Raw genomic sequence first — 19,022 nt, forward strand, 5'->3', positions numbered from 1 at the left:
AGATCATTTGGCAAACAAGGTGGTATGACAACTAACCTATATGATTATTAAACGTGTCTGTTGGATTGATGTACCCGCGCTTTGACTATATGCTTGAGCATTGACTCTGCAGAATTTTTTAAGATGAGGGTGCAGAAGAAACGATCGAGTATCTATTATATCACCATTTATCTACTTCCAGGCAATGGCTAAAGGACTAGTTGAACTCAACTTATAAGCGTTGTCAATAAAACTGGGTGTATGTGAGTTACAAAACTCACTTTTTAGTGATTACTAACATATATTAACTATAATAATAATGGTCCCTGTAGTTTTTTTCTAAGATATAAAACTTGTTTGCTAAAAGTATATTATTAAAAAAATGAATTATCCAAAAAGATAATGCATAAAAAAAAACATAGCAACCATAAACACAATTTAAATTTCTATATGAAATATTGAAGTAATGATATATATAAAAAAAGTTTATATTAAGTTATGTTACGCAAAACATATTAGTAAATATTTTTTGGCCGGACAAAATTTTAAGTATCTATATATTTTTGATAAAATTTTTATAAAACAAATTCTAAAAACATTGTAAACAAAACTTTTCGGACATGCTTTTGAAATGTACTGCCTTGACATTTTATAGGCGTCGTAATGATATGCTTTTTCGAGAAATTTCAAAATCTGTAAGTGATATGGGAAAACATCTATGGAATATGAATCCGCTTACTAAAAAACATGAAGGTGATGAATCCAAGCAGTCAACCAATGTTAGCTTACAGCTACCATTCACTATGAGATCCTCTAACAACTTGACATCGCCTGCTTTTGTAAAATCTTCTATGGCGTTTCGTCGATGGACTCATGTTGAGCAGGTGAACTATGTGGCATTATTGAGAAAAAATGTGAGTGCCTCATATATTTTTCACCGCGATACAGCTGGGATTAAAAGTTTTGGAGTTGCTACCACTTTTCCTCTAAATAGCCGGGTTTGAAAATTTGGCTGGGTTTAATGCCGCTATGAAGTTCAACTGGTAAGTGAAAATAGAAGTTTTTAAAATAATTATGTGTAGATAGTTCGCTTTGAAAGTGTGTAAGGACATGGTTTTATGAATAATAGACCATGTGCTAATAAATTCTAATTATTTTCTTTTTGGTTTCCCTTTTTGGGTTCGAGAATTTCCGGTCTTTTGGCACAAATAACGAATAAAAAATTTTATAATAATAATAATCAAAAATTTGGATAATTAAATTTGACGTTTTCAATCGTTTTCATCCTGATCATATATTTTTTATTCATGAGCCCGTATGAGACTATTATTCCTATTACTTTATTTTAATTTCCTTTATTTTGTTTCATTTTGTTGTGCTCCATAGTTTTCTGAACCATTTAATGATTCATTTTATTTTAATGTACTTTATTTTAATGTATTTTATTTTAATGTATTTTATTTTAATGTATTTTATTTTAATGTATTTTATTTTATTTTGATTTTTTTTTTACTTCAGTTCATTTATTTTAATTTTATCTTTAGTTACGTTAGGTCATATCTTGGTTCTGGGAACAATTCCAGTTAGCTCATCTAAGCGTACACTATTCACCTTAAGATCCTTGTTATAAGATATCAAAAACTCCCTGGATTAAGATTTTCATATAATATTTATTTTATATTTCTTTTATATTTTTGTCTATTTATAAATATTATCTTAATGTGTTTAATAATTTTTTTTAGCTCAGTTTTTTATAAGGTTTCATATTATTTTTACTTAATTTATTTTATTTTGTTTTATTTTGTTATACTTTATAGTGTTGTGTATTTTTTTATTTTAGTTCTTTTTTATATAAATTTTACGTTATTTTTTTTTTATTTAATTTAATTTTGTCACATCGTATTTCATTTTATTTTACTTTACTTTTTCTACATCATATAATATTATTTTATTTTTTGACTTTCATGTAATTTTATTTTATTTGATTTAACTATATAATATTTATAATATATTTTTTTATTATTGTATTTTTGCATTTAATTTTATTTAATTATTTTTATTTTATTACATTTGATTAAGTTTCATGTTATTTTTATTTTATTTTATTTTACTGTATTATTATATATATTTATTTTACTTTATTGTTATATTTTTATTTATTATTATATTTTATTTTCTTCAATTTTTATTTTATCTTGCAGTAAATGCAGTATATTATTTTATTCAATCGAGTTAAATATTATTACTATTTAATTATTTTATTATTATATTATTACTACATTATTATTATTTCATAATTTTTTATAAGAATAAAATAAATTTTTATTTTATTTTATTTTATTTTATTTTATTTTAAACTTATTTTATTAGTTTTTTATTGTTACCGGGCTCAGATAGTTTATTTAACACATAAAATTATAAATGTTTTTAGTATTTAATTATCTTTTAATTTTTATACAAAATTATTTATATTACAAATATTTCGGTGTGCTTCGTAGACCATCTTTAATGTACAATAATATTATATATTATTATATATTATATTATTCTTTGTTTATTACTATTGAATATTAGTCTATATTATTATGAATATATACTATATTATTTTATAGTATGGTATTTTTATTTATTTATATTTAATATATATTATTAAATCTGATTTAAATTTAATGAAGTCACTCCGTTTTAGTTTAAATTCATTTATATTTATATTTTTTTTACAATGCAAAATATTCAATATAATTTGTATTTTCTAAACTGAAAACAAAGTTGGAAAGCAAAAAGAAAATTATTTCAATTTAAGCTTTACTTAGATTATTGCCTGGCAATGCCTTAAGGAAAGCTTAATTATGCAGCCGGATTACACGCGAGTGTGCAAAAGGGACTTGCCATGAGCTTATATTTGACTGCATAATGAAGGAAAAACTCTGCAGCCAATGAGCAAAAACAACAACAACAATAATGAAGTTTATTCATATTTTAATAACAAAAGTGTTGAATGCATAAAATAACCAACAAAATTAGTTGCAATAATAATACCAAACAACAATAACAACAACACCAGCAACAGCAACGAAACCGCTAAATACCATATGCTGTCTCAATTTCAACGAAACATATTTGAGCGTGTGTGTGTGTGCGTATGTGTACTCTGTGTACTCTATACATTAGGGCATTGTTGTTGCTGTTGTTGCCCTTTTTGTTTTGCGAATTTAAATTGGTTTTGTTTTTGTTGTGCGAATTTCGATTTAAATGCGTTTTGCAAGCGAACAGAAGGCAAGCATTTAGGCGGCATTTTGTCGCCATTGCAACGCACACAAATTCGCTTGCCAAAATTTCAAGTGACAAAGTCCAAATTGAAATGCTGTTTCTCTTCTCTTGTTTTTTTTTTTTGTGTTAATTTTTAATTTTTTTTTTTTTGTGATTGTTTAGTATTTTATTTGAGTTACTTAGCATTAGAACTTAAGAGCTGTTAGTAGTAATTTCAAATTGTTTTTATAGAAAATTGCATTCCATTTTGTTATTTTATTTTTATTTTTTTTTTTTATTTCGAAAAAATGAAAAAATGTCTTCAAACAAATGAAAATGGCAGCGGCTGGCGTTAAGCATTTGGCGTGTGCGCTCAAAATGCCAGAATGCAGAAATGCAGAAACAAAAGCAAAAACAAAAACAAAAACGAAACAAAACAGAAAAACTTCTTGTATATGTTCGAATGCTTTTGGCCACTGGCTTAATTGTTCTTGTTTCGTTTGTTTTTTCGTATGTGTGAGTGAGTGTGTGTGAGTGTCAGTGCAATAATTTGAGTGCAGGGGCGTTTTGGGCATAAATTTAAAGTGTAACTTAATTTTTTTTTTTTTTTGGTTTCAAAAACGTTCTTGATTTTTTGGTAATAAATATTCTCTTATTTATTTGAAAATTTTTAATCGTACTTTTTTTTTATAATTTGGATTTTTCTTTTTTTTTATTTAATTTGCATTTTGATTTTGATTATTTTTATTTTTATATATATTATTTTTATATTTATTATCTTTATTTTTATATTTTATATCTTCTTTAAGTGATTCACGAAAAGGGAATAATTTATATGGTTCATTATAAATTGCAATAAATTAGTGCTCTGAAACTAGGATGGAAAATACGTCTTTCGAATTTATAATATACTTTAGTAATACTAATGTGTACCACATTTAATCACTTTTTCTTTCAGAAAAGTTGATTAATCTTTAATTTCTTCAACTTAAGCTTAAACTTAAGTGAAACCCTTTGAGAGATATCGTTGCGTTTTTCTTTAAAGCTAACTATAAGTGGTTTTCTATTCAAGTAATTTTTTATTAAATAAGAATTTCTATTTCTACTTCTGATTTATTTGCTTAGAACTCCTTTTGAGAATTTTAACCCAATTTCTGTTGGTTTTCTGAGATCCTTGAAAAAGATGTTTTCAAGAAATGTAGTCTAGTTCCAAGTGTTCCAAGTGAGTATCTACACAATAATTAAGTGCTAAGTCTTTTGGAGACTTGTACTTCTATTAGGGATAGACCATAAAGATGATGAGCTTAATATATGAGTCTCTAAGGTAAATTGAGTGTCAAAAGTTCATATTATATTTAATGAAAAAAAAATCCATACAGCATTCACAAAAATTATAGAATTTTACTTAAAATCTAAATTGACAAAAACATATTTAATTATATCACATATATTATTTTCAATTGCTTTTATGCTCATGAAATTTACAATACATAAACTAAAATGCAAGATAGTTTGTTGAAGCTTTAAAACAAAAACAATTTTTTGTTTTCACAATTATACAACAATTAATTATATATGTTATTTTGTTTTAGTGATATTAAAAAGTCACAACTTTCTTTAATTAATTTAAAAAATATATTTAAATATTTAAAAATAATAATATTGATATTTGTATATTTTTTTTTTTCATATTTTTAATTTTATAATCTGTTTTTTGTATTTTGTTTATATATATTATTTTATTTTTTTTTTTGCATTATTTATTTAGTGATCATTATTATTTTGTTTATATATTGTTTCATTTTTCTGTTGCATTATTTATTTATTGATCAATTGGCCCGTTTGAAAATAAATACACAAATGTCTAAATTATGCTTGAAATGAAATAAATACTCATACGCACTGTGGTCCACTGATATTTCAGAATATAAAGGTGAAACTTTATTTTTCTCTCATTTTCTTTGATTTTTTTTTCTATTTTTTCATTGTCTTTTTGTTTTTTAAGCTCAATTGGGTTAAAAATTTTTCTTACTATAGATTTATTGCGATTTTCTAGAAGGCTATAAGCACTTTTACTTTTACGTTGGTAAGTCCAGCAATATTGCTTATTTTGGGGGAGCAGTGGGGAAGAAGCCGTTGGTAATTATAAACACGTCAATAGAAGATAATCTGGTTTATCTTCAAGAAGTAGTAAGTTTTTTATTTTATTAGAAATTTGCTTGCATTATATAAAATCTGTCGAGGTCTTAATCTCCTGCTGCACTGAAAGCCTCAATACCTTATGTTGTAAATTTATTATTAATAAGACACTAACTTTACTGTTAAATGTCCTATGATGGGTGCTAATTAGTGTCATGGGCTTCAATAAAAAAATTTGTATCCTTCCAGTTTTACTGTTAAAGAAAATACGTTTTACTTAGTCTTTTAGTAGTATTAGTAGTAATTTCCCAATATCCTGTTGGTAAGTAGTGAAAAATAGAAGATTGTGATGTTTTTTTGCCAATATAGTTCAACTCAATAGGTCATGCTATACGGAAAGGCATCGTCACCTCAAATTTGATATTGTTGTTGTTTTTAGTGTATAAAAAAAAAATTGAGATTAAGGAGAAGAGAGAAATTTGGTCGGGCTTTGTATGTCTCGAAAGGTTGATCAAAACAGTGTTACTCAGTGTTACAGTGTTACTTATTTGAACTATTTATATGTGTTTTTGTATGAACATGTAAGCATATCTATACAAAAAAGAAATATGTTTTAAATTTAGGTACCTAAAAACCTCCTAAAACAATAGTTATAGTAGAATAGAAAATTGAAAAATGTGATATGACTTTCTTTATAAAATGCCTTTTGGAAGTCTTCAAAAAGAGCGTAAAATTGTCATGTTTGTACAACATGGCCCAATGGAGTTTTAAACTCACTGTTTGAATATTTTGTTTGCTGTGTAAGACTTAATATTTCGCATAAAGTTGTTTGCAGTGATAAGCCCGGTCCCCTTGGTCTTAAATTTTAAATTGCTTTTAAGTAGCTATAGTTCCAACTCAGTATTTCAGAGTTCTATTAATTGAAAACCGACACCGCTGGGTCATTAATTTCTGAGTTAATTTTGCATAGTTTCGATTTTATAGTGTCGGCAGTGTTTTTGTTAATCTTTCCCTCTTCCGTTTGTTTTGCAATTGCTCACAAATTTTTTTACGATTGTGAATGAAATTGAGTTTTCATTTCAATTTAATTTGTTTTCTTTTTTTTTCACATATTTTTTGTAATATTTATTTTTTTGCGATTTTAGTAAATTTTTTTTTGTTGGTGCCACAATTTTTCTCAATGCAATTTTCGGTTGATTCTTACGGCAGCTGCGTCGCATATTTTGGCTCGTTTGGGCTCTTCTACTTTTGCTGCAGGGAACATTTTTTAAATATTTTTCAATGAAACAATTTAGTGCAGATTTTGAAATCATTTTAAATACTCGTACAATAGAAATTCTTAAAAAAACATTACAAAACATTTAATTAAAATTAAATTAAAAGAAATAATGAGTCGACTAAAAACTTAAGTTAAAATGAGCGATGACAAAAAACGTTTAAAATTTCAAAAATGTTTTCTCTCAATCGCCGAGCATTTTTTATTTATTTTTCCGTTGATTGGGGATTGTTGTGCACTTAAAAGATACGTGAAACTGTCCCGTTTTTAATTAGTGATAATTGTTCAAATATAGTAGAAAATGTGTTGTTTTCATTTATTTGCACGTGATAGCAAGAAGGATGAAGTAATAGTATCTTCTAAAAAATATAGTAAAGATTTTGTAGGTGGAAGTTCTGAGAGATAAGAGGTGACCTATATACCATCTTGAAATAGGTGTAAATAAATAAATTCAATCACTACTCATGCATATGGATGATTATTAAAATCACTTTTTTGATTGTTCAATGGTTTTACATTTATTTTTAGAGTGTAAAATTTGAAACTACAATCCGATTTTCTTCTAAATATTTGGGTCACTAAAAGGCCACAAAAAAATTTTTATTTTAAGAGATACATATTTTGTGTCTTCAGAAATTTAACCAAAAATCATTGTCAAAACAAAATTATTTTTAACAATAATTTACTTAACATTCTTGCAAACGATTCACAGGAAGTTGAGCTCAACAGGAGGAAACGATGATTTAGTCCCCAAGCTTCATAAGAATGACTTAGACATGGCGGACTTAGATATGAATAGAAGAGAAGAGAATATAAAAATTATACCTTGTTCCCTTATAATAGTTTAGTAGTTGTTATATATTAGTGGAATTGACAACTTCTTGTTTGCAGAAAACACTGAAACCTAAGAGATTTAATGTATCCTGTATACTTTTAGTCTACCTATATTATTTAAAAAAAACGTCTTCAATGTGTCTGTCGAATAAGTGATATATTGTATATTTGGTAAAGAGTACTGAAACCCAACAGACCACAAATTAATGGAAGTCTTGATTCATCAATTGTTGTTTAGTGTTTTTTTTTTTGGAGACCACATTTTAAGAAACGTCTGTAACCGTAGAGCTCTTTGTCTAAAATAAACCGAACCTGTATGAATTCTCTACTATTATTCATGTTATCATTTAACGATTGTCATAGCTATGAATGCACAATCTATATTTAGATTATTAACTTCATTACGTACGAATTATATAAGTGTGTATATAATATTCAATATATTATTATAATACATTTAGTTATATTTAAGTTAAGTCTGTTCAAAATAATCTACTATTAAAATCCGATGTTATTACAGTGAAATTGTAACTTCTTATCTTCAATGTAACGACCTTTCTGGCTCTATCTACAGCTGGGGTATAACTCAGTTAATATACTAGGGTTCGTTATAAGAATTAAATAAAAAGCAACTCTGCTGCCTTATATTTGTATTTCATTTCTTAAATTATGTAAAGCTTGAACCAGAAAAAAAAATTACATATAGCGCGAGAGTTAAAGTGGATTTAATAGACGTAATCGTTGAAACGGCTTGAATAAACAAAATTCCAAAAGACGTAAGCGTTGAAATGACGGGAACGAACGAATTTCCAAAAAGTATAACTGTTGAGATGACTGGACCGAACGATATGCCAAAAGGGTAAGCGCTGAAGTAGAAAGAGATTTCAAAAGCGAAAGCGTTGAAGCAACAGAATAAACGTACAAACTAGTACCCACGCTGAACCTTCAATAGGGCAAAATTCCGAAAAGCGTAAGCGGCTTGAATAAGCGTAGAAAGTCGTGCTCGCGTAGAATCTTCAAAAGGGAGAAATTAAATAGCGAAAAAAAAAAATTAAGAAAGTGGAAAATTATTAAAAATTAAGTGAAACTTCACCTTGCTAAAGCCAATCAAACCTGTGGACTCTGCAAGCGTGTTGGTCACTCGTCATCCATTCCTCCATCAGCTTTGGCCAAATGGAAGTTTGGATGACTGGTTAAATTATCCTAAGCCAGCATAAGTCAAGCAGTAGGCAACTAGACTACTATCACTTCACTCATTCATATTTTGATCATCAGCAAAGACTAAACGAATCATCATGTGTTCAGACCAACTAGTCCGAGCTCCCACTGTTATCCCTAGCAAACTCCTCACATAGTGTTGGAGTTGGAAATCTGAATGGAAATCTAGTTGGTTAAGTTACTTTTCATCAGCATTAATGGTTTTTTAATAAGTAAATTTATTAAATTTAAAATATGTCATAATTTGTGGGATTAAATTTTTAGTAAAATTTTTCCTTACACCACTTAATTATTGATTATTACTATTTGGAAGAATTTTTTTTTGTACTGGCTGAGTTTCTATAGACATAGATATGAATCTCTAAAAAACCGGTAAAAAATGTTATATACTATTTAGTGAAAATACAATTACATTATTTCATATTTGAAATATAATTCATTTTTATTACAGATTTCACAAATATTTTCATCTATTTTATGAATGCGGAGCCGTATATTAAATATTTCTTGGTATGTAATGGATGCAATTTTTTTTAAAGTACTAATAAAAGAAATATTTAAGCTAATGATACCTATAGTAAATCGAGGATGCTTTTGACGGTTATCGAAAATAACTCCAGCATAAGAGTATCTCCCACAAATTACTATGCCAACGGCACACAGTTAGTGAAATGAAAATAACTGATACCGAAATACGATCATTTCCGAACTAGTATAGGTATCACGTACACATTTTACCTATAGTAAATCGAGGATGCACGTAACGGTTATCGAAAATAACTCCTGCATAAGAGTATCTCCTGCAAATTACTATGCCAACGGCACACAGTTAGAGAAATGAAAATAACTGATACCGAAATACGATCATTTCCGAACTAATATAGGTATTATGTACACAGTTCACCTATAGTAAATCGAGGATGCATTTGACGGTTATCGAAAATAACTCCTGCATAAGAGTATCTCCTGCAAATTGCTATGTCAATGGGTATTACGTACACATTTCACATGAACATATTTTTAGAAAAAGGATTCATTTTGCAGATGATTTGAGTGCTGTGCTGACCTAAGAATTTGATACATATGGAGGTTTATATGAACAGTATTTGTGAGATTAGTTGGAGAGCGGAAAGTTTATGTTTCATGTCTTTTATTCTATTCTTACCAGATTTGACGGTAACACCTGAAGTTTAATTTAATAATAAATTTGCCTGAATTTTGTATTTTATAGTACCAGTGGGTTTGCTTGATGGAAATTAACAATATTCGTACTCCCACGCCCTTACTTGACGTACATTCACGCCCTTGATGAACGAAAAATGCTTAAGTTGTCTAATTTGAACAGTAAAAAAATATTTCTAATTTCATTGTTCCTAGAAAATATCATCTAATTTGAATAATAGAAAAATTCGCAACATTTCAATGCATATAAAAAAGATCCTGTAATTTAGTTTATATCTAACAGAATAAATCTTAAGAATTTTTCCGGTGCAAATATTTTATTTTTAATCTGCTCTCAGAATACATATATAATTATGTTGCTTTAATAAACATTTACTTTGCTAGACAATTATTTATTTTTTATCATCATATCACAAGGAAGCATCTTTAAGTGAATTAAAAATGCCACCATGAAAGTTGGTGTTGATCTGGTATATTTTGGACTGGCAATTAGTAGATCACAGTTCAGGGTTATTCATTTAGTGGCTCCATAAGTACAACAAAAATTTTGATTATTCTGAGGATCCTTCTGAGGGAATTTATGTTTTTTGGTATATAGCTCGCAATTCCACAGCCAAATGTTCATATTAGCTTGATCATTTGTATAAATAGCTCAGGTGATAGTTCTTGGTGATAAGATAGTGACAAGATGGTGGTAACGAGGTCCCCATTTACAACAGGCATTCTTACCTTGGAATACCAATAATTCGACAATTTTTTTTCGATAATTTATTCTAAAGTTTCATTGCTTTGTTGCCTAAAATATTACAATTTTATTTGTTAAATTATTTAGCAAGCAAGAAAGGAGCCTCATTACTCATATCATCACTCACCACTAAGAAAAATTTAAAGAGAATGTTCACCGGGTGTTAAACAATACATATTATTATATGACAAACTCAGTGGCGTAACTACAGGGAAGCAACTGGAAGCAACGCTTTCGGGCCCCCGAATTTAGGGGGCCCCACTATAAATTTTTGTATTCATTGTATTTATTTTTAAAAAATTCTCAAAAGTGGGACGAAACGTTTTTTGTTGGAATAACTTCATATTGCATTTTATAAAAGATACGTAAATTTTAAATTTAAAGTACATAATATGTATGTACTTCAAATAAAATATTAAACCTATTTATAAAATAAAAAAGTGATTCTAAGAAAAATATGTGTCTTACTCGAGAGACTTATATGGAAGCTATATTTAGATTTAAACCCATTTGAAAATAATTTTGTACGTTGTCTTTTGCAAATATCAGTACTGTATACACCAAATTCCATTTGAATACCTTTATTAAAAACGGAGAAACCTCATATCCGATTGTTAAGTTTATATCACAGCTACAAGAAATAGACGTCCAATTTCAATCAAATCAAATGGTGAAAAGTATGTGTGTAAAGTTTCATTCGAAGAGTTCAAAAGCTGAGAGAGTAGTTTGAACTGAAAAAGTATATATATATTGTACTGATATATACTTAATGGTATTTCCGACGTTTCCTATAATGCGTTACGAAAATCTTGACAAACCTTATATATCCTTTTCACATTTTTTCGTGTAAAGAGTATAAAAAGAGGGGCCCCTTAGTATGTTGGTAGGGGCCCCTTAGTTAGAATTTGCTTACAGGCCTAAAAAATGTAGTTACGCCACTGGACAAACTTTAAACCAAACATATTATGCCTTGAAAAATAGTTCTGCATTTATTAGTTCTGCTAAATTGGGTTTATTAGGTCTACCCTAATCAGGACCCTAAATGTAGTACGCATCGTATTCCAACTTAAAACGTAGTCACTTCAAAAAATAGTTCTTACCTACGATACTAATCTCACGTGCACTAACCCCACTACTTCTGTTAGTTAGTTTTCTAAACGCGTGTAGCGATTGTTTAAAGATTCAGAAAAAATGACAGAACGAACAGAAAAGTGGAACAAAATCACACAATTCATCGGAAATGTGCTAAGGGAAAAGAAGGAAAGTGTGGAAGTAAACTAATCTAAAACGAAGAGCAATATCTGTTGACTTTTCAATTCGGATCAGGTGTGGGAGTCTGGACACCGGTGTTACGAGGGGATCCTCCCTGAACTAACGCGAAAGTGGTCCCCGGTTGGAAAATTCCTCAGAAGAAGAAAGGATGTTTTAGTTCGTTTATTATAAAGTAGGAGTGGGACGCACATTCCACCTCCTCACCACTAAAAAAAATAAAGTGAAACTACATAGAATAGTGATATGTTATTAATGTTATTATATTAATGATAATAATTAAGTTATTATAATCGATATAAACTATACACTATTTGCTTATTATAATTTAATGTGATTAAAAACAATTAGAATTTAACAAATAAATATGGAAAACTATATTGAATCAATTATAAGTATCTTATAACACCAAATAATAATAATGAAATAAAAGTATATTTTCAAATAAATATATATTTTATTTAATAAATAATTTGATTTTTAACCATATAAGTTAACTTCTTCATAAAAAAACAATATTCTGAAGCTATTGTGAAATAAATGTATAATAAAAATGAATATACACAAAGTCATATGAATGAAGATTACTATTTTTAAAAATGTTACTAATTATATCGAATAAATAAAAAATTACTAATTACGATATACAAAAAAAAACATCTCTGAAAATTCTCCAAGCGATTCGCTTCTGTTTGTTTTCTTAGCTGTGCTTGTCTACAATTGTAAGTAACTATCTGTCTATTGTTACACTCTACTGTAGCCGTATTGTATCTATTCTTCAAACTGTAAATAGTTACTCAACTAACAAACACCTGTTTACGTTGTACCCGCCAGTATGAGCTCATGCCAGATACCGTTTACGTGTGAACTCATTCGTTTGACTGGCTAACTCAAGTAATTCAAATAGATTGAAATACTTTTAAGTGGTTTCGTTTGTCAGAAGATAGACAAACACTCACAGCACTCGCAGCACTCGTACAATATAATTTATGTGATTTTAATTTGAGAAATACATACGGGTATATAAACAAAAATTAAAAACTTTTTAGGAAATAGCTTAGTTAAAAGTATAACTCACAAAGTGAAATAAACTATCTTCTCTATCAAATTTTGACGCATTTTGTGGTTAACTGAACTCAAACTATTTTAGATCTATCTAGATACGAGTACGTCACGACATTAAAATGAAAAATATGTGTTAAAATCATAAAAAAAATAATTGTCATATTAATAGCAATAAACTAAGAGCAACACATGTCCACAACAGCAACAGCAACAGCAATAGCAATAGCAGTAGCAACAGTTGTTTGTTGTCGCAAAGGGTGTTTCCATAAATACAGATATTTTAATTACGTTTTCGTACCGCATGACGTATGATTAATTTAAATAAATGTTCATGCATTTTGTATGTACAATGTTAGTACATAGTACTTACCTTTATTCTACAATTATAACAAACAATAGTCATTTAATAATTTTTTTTTATTCACATTGTTCTATACACTTCAGTTTCTATATTTATTTAAATAGTTTTACTGTTACGAGCGCGTTTGCTACTCTCATATAAAATACTTTTCTATTGACAGCTGTTTCGAATTGTATCTCAAATTTAAATTTATAATTTTTTTGCAGTTTTGAATTTTTTATAGTATTTATTTTCATTGTTGTTGTTGTTGTCAGTGTTCATAAATTATTTTAATTTAATTTTCATTGAATGATGACTATAGAAATAGAAGCATTAAATTGCATCAGCCTATCGGCATTTTCCAGTTTAATTCTGTGAACTATTTTCTTATATTATTTTTCTAATAACTAATTTATAAGCGCACAATTAAATTAAAATCTACATAACAATAAGGAAAAGTAGAACATTAATCTTATTTGTACAAAAACAAAAAAAAAAAAATAAATAATAATTATGCAAAAAAATCCCATTACAGAAAAACAATTCATTTTTTTCAATTAAACTCTCAAGTCAATCATCCATTCGTTCCAAGAACTGCATTTCATGCATTTTATGCATTTCAATTGAATTTATGTTGCAGCCTAGCAATCGTTTCGATTGGATCATGTATAATTTATACTATAAATGCTAAAAAAAAATATTATTTAAATTTTTATAAATCATAAAATGTAGCTCTCATTTAATGCAATGATAATGCTAAATTCTTGCGGGGTTAAAAAAACCTCACCTACTTTTCTCTTGACATTAGCTGGCATTATATTAGCTGGCGATAATGTGTAAATACGAAGTTATGGTAGCAAAAATTCAAAGTGGAATGATCTGTTACACAAAACTTTTTCAAAGCATGTTATTAGCCGTAGAGGTCAGAGAGTCAATGTATTTAACATTCCATAGATTAACGCTTGCCTGCTATAATAGAAAAACTGCTTTAAATATTTTTAGTTGATTGATCTAATTTCCGATTAATATTTATAGTAAAATGTACTTCCGCTATATAATGCATATTTATACATTTATTGTTGAAAAAAACAGAAGGTACGAGTATCTGTTTCAGATATTGGTTGCTAGAAAACATTAAGCAATAGATAATAATTTTTTAGCGAGTAAAATTTGGTAGATCATACAGGGTTCATATGTAAAATACTAATTGATACTATATTTACGGACGACATCGTGTCACAGTCGCTATTTTAATTATATTTATTTTTATATTTATTTATATATTAATTTAAGATACATCATATTGTAAAAATGAAATTTAAAATGAAAATAAATATACATACATACATACATACTATATTTATAAAACGAGCCAACTTAGTATAGACATTGTTTATGTTGGACTTTTATTTGGAAACACAATATCTTTCATTTGCCTTTCTTGTTGAAATCAACTATAGTTACAGAATCTTCTTTTCAAAGAGCAGTATAGACATTATTAAATGTTCGACTTTTATATATAAACACAATATCTTTAATTTGCCTTTCTTAATGAGAACAACTGTAGTTACAGAATCTTCTCTTTCAGAGAGGAATATATACATTAACATATTATATGTTCGACTTTTATATAGAAACAAAATATCTTTCATTTGCCTTTCTTAATGACATCGACTATAGTTATAGAATCCTTGTTTCAAAGAGCAATGAACACATTATTTTATATTCGACTTTTGTATGGCAGCATAGTATCTTTCATTGGTCTTTTTTAATGAAATTGACTATAGCTTAGAATCTTTCTTTCAAAAAGCAGTGTATACATTATTAAATATTCGACTTTTATATAGAAACACAATATCTTTCACTGGTCTTTCTTAAAGAGATTAACTATAGTTACAGAATCTTCTCTTTCAAAGTAGAATATAGACATTATTATTATATGTCGACCTTTCTTAATGAAATCGACTATAGTTTTATAGTCTTAATGAAATTTACTATAGTTATAGAATGCTTGTTTCAAAGAGGAATATAGACATAATTATATGTTTGACACAATAGATCAAGAGATCTAAGCATATCTGTAGTGTACAATAATTTATGGTATCAACTAATAGGTTCATTATAATTTCAAATGTGTAAGATATTTAATAATTGAGTTTCTGATAGATACGGAAATGGCAAGTATATTGTTTTCGTTACCTATTAGTTAATACCTGTAATTACGATTTTATTTAAAGAAAAATATAATACTAAAGAAAATTTATTAAATAAAATTGTTTATTAATTTTTTTACAATCAGTTATTTCATATGTTAAAGAATATTTGATTGAAGGTCTTACTGGTATCTGAATAATGAGTTGAGAATATACAACCTCTCATTAAATTTTAATTAATAATTATTTCGAACACCCACAAGCAATTAACTACTATTTCATGATTCTTTTCTTGAACGTTTACTAATCTGAGTGACCAATTATTCAGTACCTCTTAAACACTTTTAGCTGGTCTCATTATGTTCATTTCACGGTTTGTCGTTGTCGGAAAGTTTAAGACCGGCGCCTAATGCCATGTACAGCTCACCTCGAGCTCCGTCGCTCGTACCCGTGCGAGAATCACTCAATTAACATTGGAATTACTTGAATGTGCAGTGCTAGAGCCGGGCTGTGAGCTCATGTATGTGACACCTCGTTGCATATTAAATCTCTTGTCTTCCATTCTGAGCTTAATTGACTACGAATTGTTTCGCAAATTGCAAAAAAAAAATTATTAATAAAAAATGGTAGCAAAAAAAAAAATTAAACAATTACAAATTAAATAAAAAATGCATATTTTGCTGATTGTTTGTCTGCTAATTTTTTAATTAAATTGTTTCATAAGTGCAAACGTTTTTCTTCGAACTTCGGTTAACGTAACGCTCACACGTGTTTTCCGACTGCATTTTAATATGAATAATTTTTGTTTACACTTGCAATTTATTAAATTTTAATTATTAATTCTTCAATTAATATTATTCATCATTTTCTAATTGTTGTTATTATTGGCAGGTGGGGTGAAAAGCGTTAACAGAATTGCATTACTGTAAAATGATGTACGAGTATGAGGAAATAGATGTTTTCAATTGACTAAGCGAACGAACGTGTTTTTTTTCTTAATATATGTCTATTAGACGTCGGTAATACATATAAGAATATAACTTAAAACATTTTGAATGAGTATAGCCAACACTCCGCCTAACAGGTTAACTTAATACAAAGTAATAGAAACTCAAATGTCATGTTATAATAAGTTTAAAAAACAGCTGTTTTAGTAACGATCTGTTTGTTTATAGATATTGGTCCAAAAATAATTATTCTGGAAATTTGAAATTGCAGTACAGAAATAACATTAAAATCCGCAGAGGTTACATATATCAAATAGGTATATCACTGGTAATCGTAAAAAAACTCTTATACTGATTCAACGCGTATTTGTGTTTGAAAAGCATTTTAAAATTAAATCAATTTCATTTCCAACTACAAACAGATTACATAAAATTTATTTTTTTTGATTAGAATATACGAAACTAGATTAATGTATCAGTGTAGATAAAGCTTCAGCGGCAAAAGAAAACTTTTAGTGTCCAGGCCTTACTGGTAAATGAAAACCGTCATTCTGATTTCTCTTATAATAGGCTTGAGACGATTAATTTTTTCTTAGATATAAGTACTATCCAATGTGTTGGACAATAAGTGCCAAGAGAATGTGAGATACCATTCTTTTCGAAATACTTTCCAGAACCTAATATACATTACCTTAAAGCTTCGGTAAAAAACAACCATCAATCCAGACAGTCACGCAGATATTTAAGCTGTAGTTTCGGTTTCGATCAATTCTGTACTGGCAGTCTTCACCAATAAATCTAAATACAAGTGATTACTAGAGGGTTTCCTCTATACTGAACTTATCTCTGTGACCTACTCAGAGAGAAGAGCAAATAATGATAATAACAAAGACAACGAAAAGAGGAAATAACCCTTCGTTATCATAGAAACTTATTCACAGTACGCTTGCTGATATGTAGCATGAATTTTAGGTTTATTGATATCTGAAAGATTATTCATTGCTTTCCTATCCAGTCTAAATCAAAGCAGCCTAACAACTCTACACTCCATATGATAAGTTCATAAGTCATTCATTATAGCATTGATAACTTTATTGATGATACTGGTTGACATTTTACATATTGTGCATTGTATTAAGGAAGCAGCCTCATTTAGAAATGAAGTTCATAATAGTATAGAGCAGATCACTGCGACAATCGTTATTATTTTGTGCTAACAATCGGCCCTTTTTAAATAGGCGACACTCAACGGTACAAATGAAGATTAGAGTATTTCTTAATGAATATATTATAACATATGAAGTTAGAAATTCACTACTTAATATTCTGCAATTGATCAAAATCAAAATCAGATGATCACTAAGAATATGACTTGAAGTCTCTGTATTTAAGTGAAGCCGCTGATAAATCGATCTCTTGTTATAATATCATGCCAGTAATGATACTGCTGATATTTGTTTTTTCTATCAATGATAAAGTTATAGATCAACTAATTACACAATATGCTTTCCGAATTTGATTCATTGTCATCAATTCCAATATCATCAAGTATTCATCAAAGTTTTATTCGGTTTTCCCTTGCAAATAGCTGCTGTGTCTCGTATTGATATGCCAAGGTTTTTGAGTTGATTTTTTAAGTAAATAAAGCCTTGATTACTACTTGACTATCTGTATAGATACAGATATTGTTATTCTTTAATCTATTTAAAAAATTGCTTAAAATGCGGACCTTAATGATGTGATTCTTTGCTTGAAAGACTGTAGATTATATAATACATCTAACAGAAACGAGATTTAATTGCTGGGACTAAGTACTTCTAAGCCGACAAATTAATTTGAGTGCAGCTATCAGTATACTTCGATTTAACTTTTGGTACCAGGCAAGGAGTACCAGAGTTAATTCAAGTCTTCTTTTCTCGTTAATGAGATGAATTTAAAATATAAAAAAGTACATAAAATACTAATGATGATCATTGGATTTAGACAAATTTTAGACAAATTACTTGTAATTTATTCTGTTAATATTTTGTTATGGAAAATTAATACGTTATTATTATACATTTAATCATGACTCAAGTAGCTGATGCAAACAAAATGGTCAAGCCAGTTTAAAGTCTGGAAATATGGGAAAATCCTTCTTTTCGTGATTTTCCAAGTACTTAGGTATCGTTTAAATTATAATTAATTTTAATGTCGGTTTCTTTTTGTTTTTTTCATTTTTCAAGAATTTTACTTTTATTTACAGCATTAATTTTTAATATATTTCTGTACGTATTTAGGCAAATTTTTTTTTTTTGCCTTCATCAGTACAATTTCTAATATTAATAATAATTCCCTTTAACTAAGGAAATTTGTAGATTTCGGTGGATACTTATATTCCTAATATACTATGGGGCACCAGTTATTGTTCTCAGTAACTTTTAGTAGTTTTGACTGATAACAATCATTTGTGCCCCTTGGTATATTACTAATGAAAGTATCCACCACAATCTACAAATTCTCTTAGTTAAAGCAGAATTTGACAGTATAAGAAGAAAATGCAATAAAAGACTGACAGAACATGTTAACCCCTTAGCAAGGAATCTCGGCCTTCTATTCATTACTACCCCCCTTAATAGAACTGGCC

At 28.1% G+C, this 19,022-nt stretch overlaps 1 long non-coding RNA gene across 1 annotated transcript; it reads left to right on the forward strand.

The window, feature by feature from the left end:
* The first annotated feature begins 555 nt into the window (after window positions 1–555).
* On the forward strand, window positions 556–10,177 carry LOC119689289. Its single transcript, XR_005253397.1, has 4 exons — window positions 556–1,022; window positions 9,147–9,205; window positions 9,258–9,871; window positions 9,927–10,177. It is a non-coding gene; the product is annotated as an uncharacterized LOC119689289 (long non-coding RNA).
* Window positions 10,178–19,022: the final 8,845 nt, after the last annotated feature.

This window comes from Teleopsis dalmanni, chromosome X, assembly GCF_002237135.1.
Source record: "Teleopsis dalmanni isolate 2A chromosome X, ASM223713v2, whole genome shotgun sequence".
In the NCBI taxonomy this organism is placed as follows: Eukaryota; Metazoa; Arthropoda; class Insecta; order Diptera; family Diopsidae; genus Teleopsis; species Teleopsis dalmanni.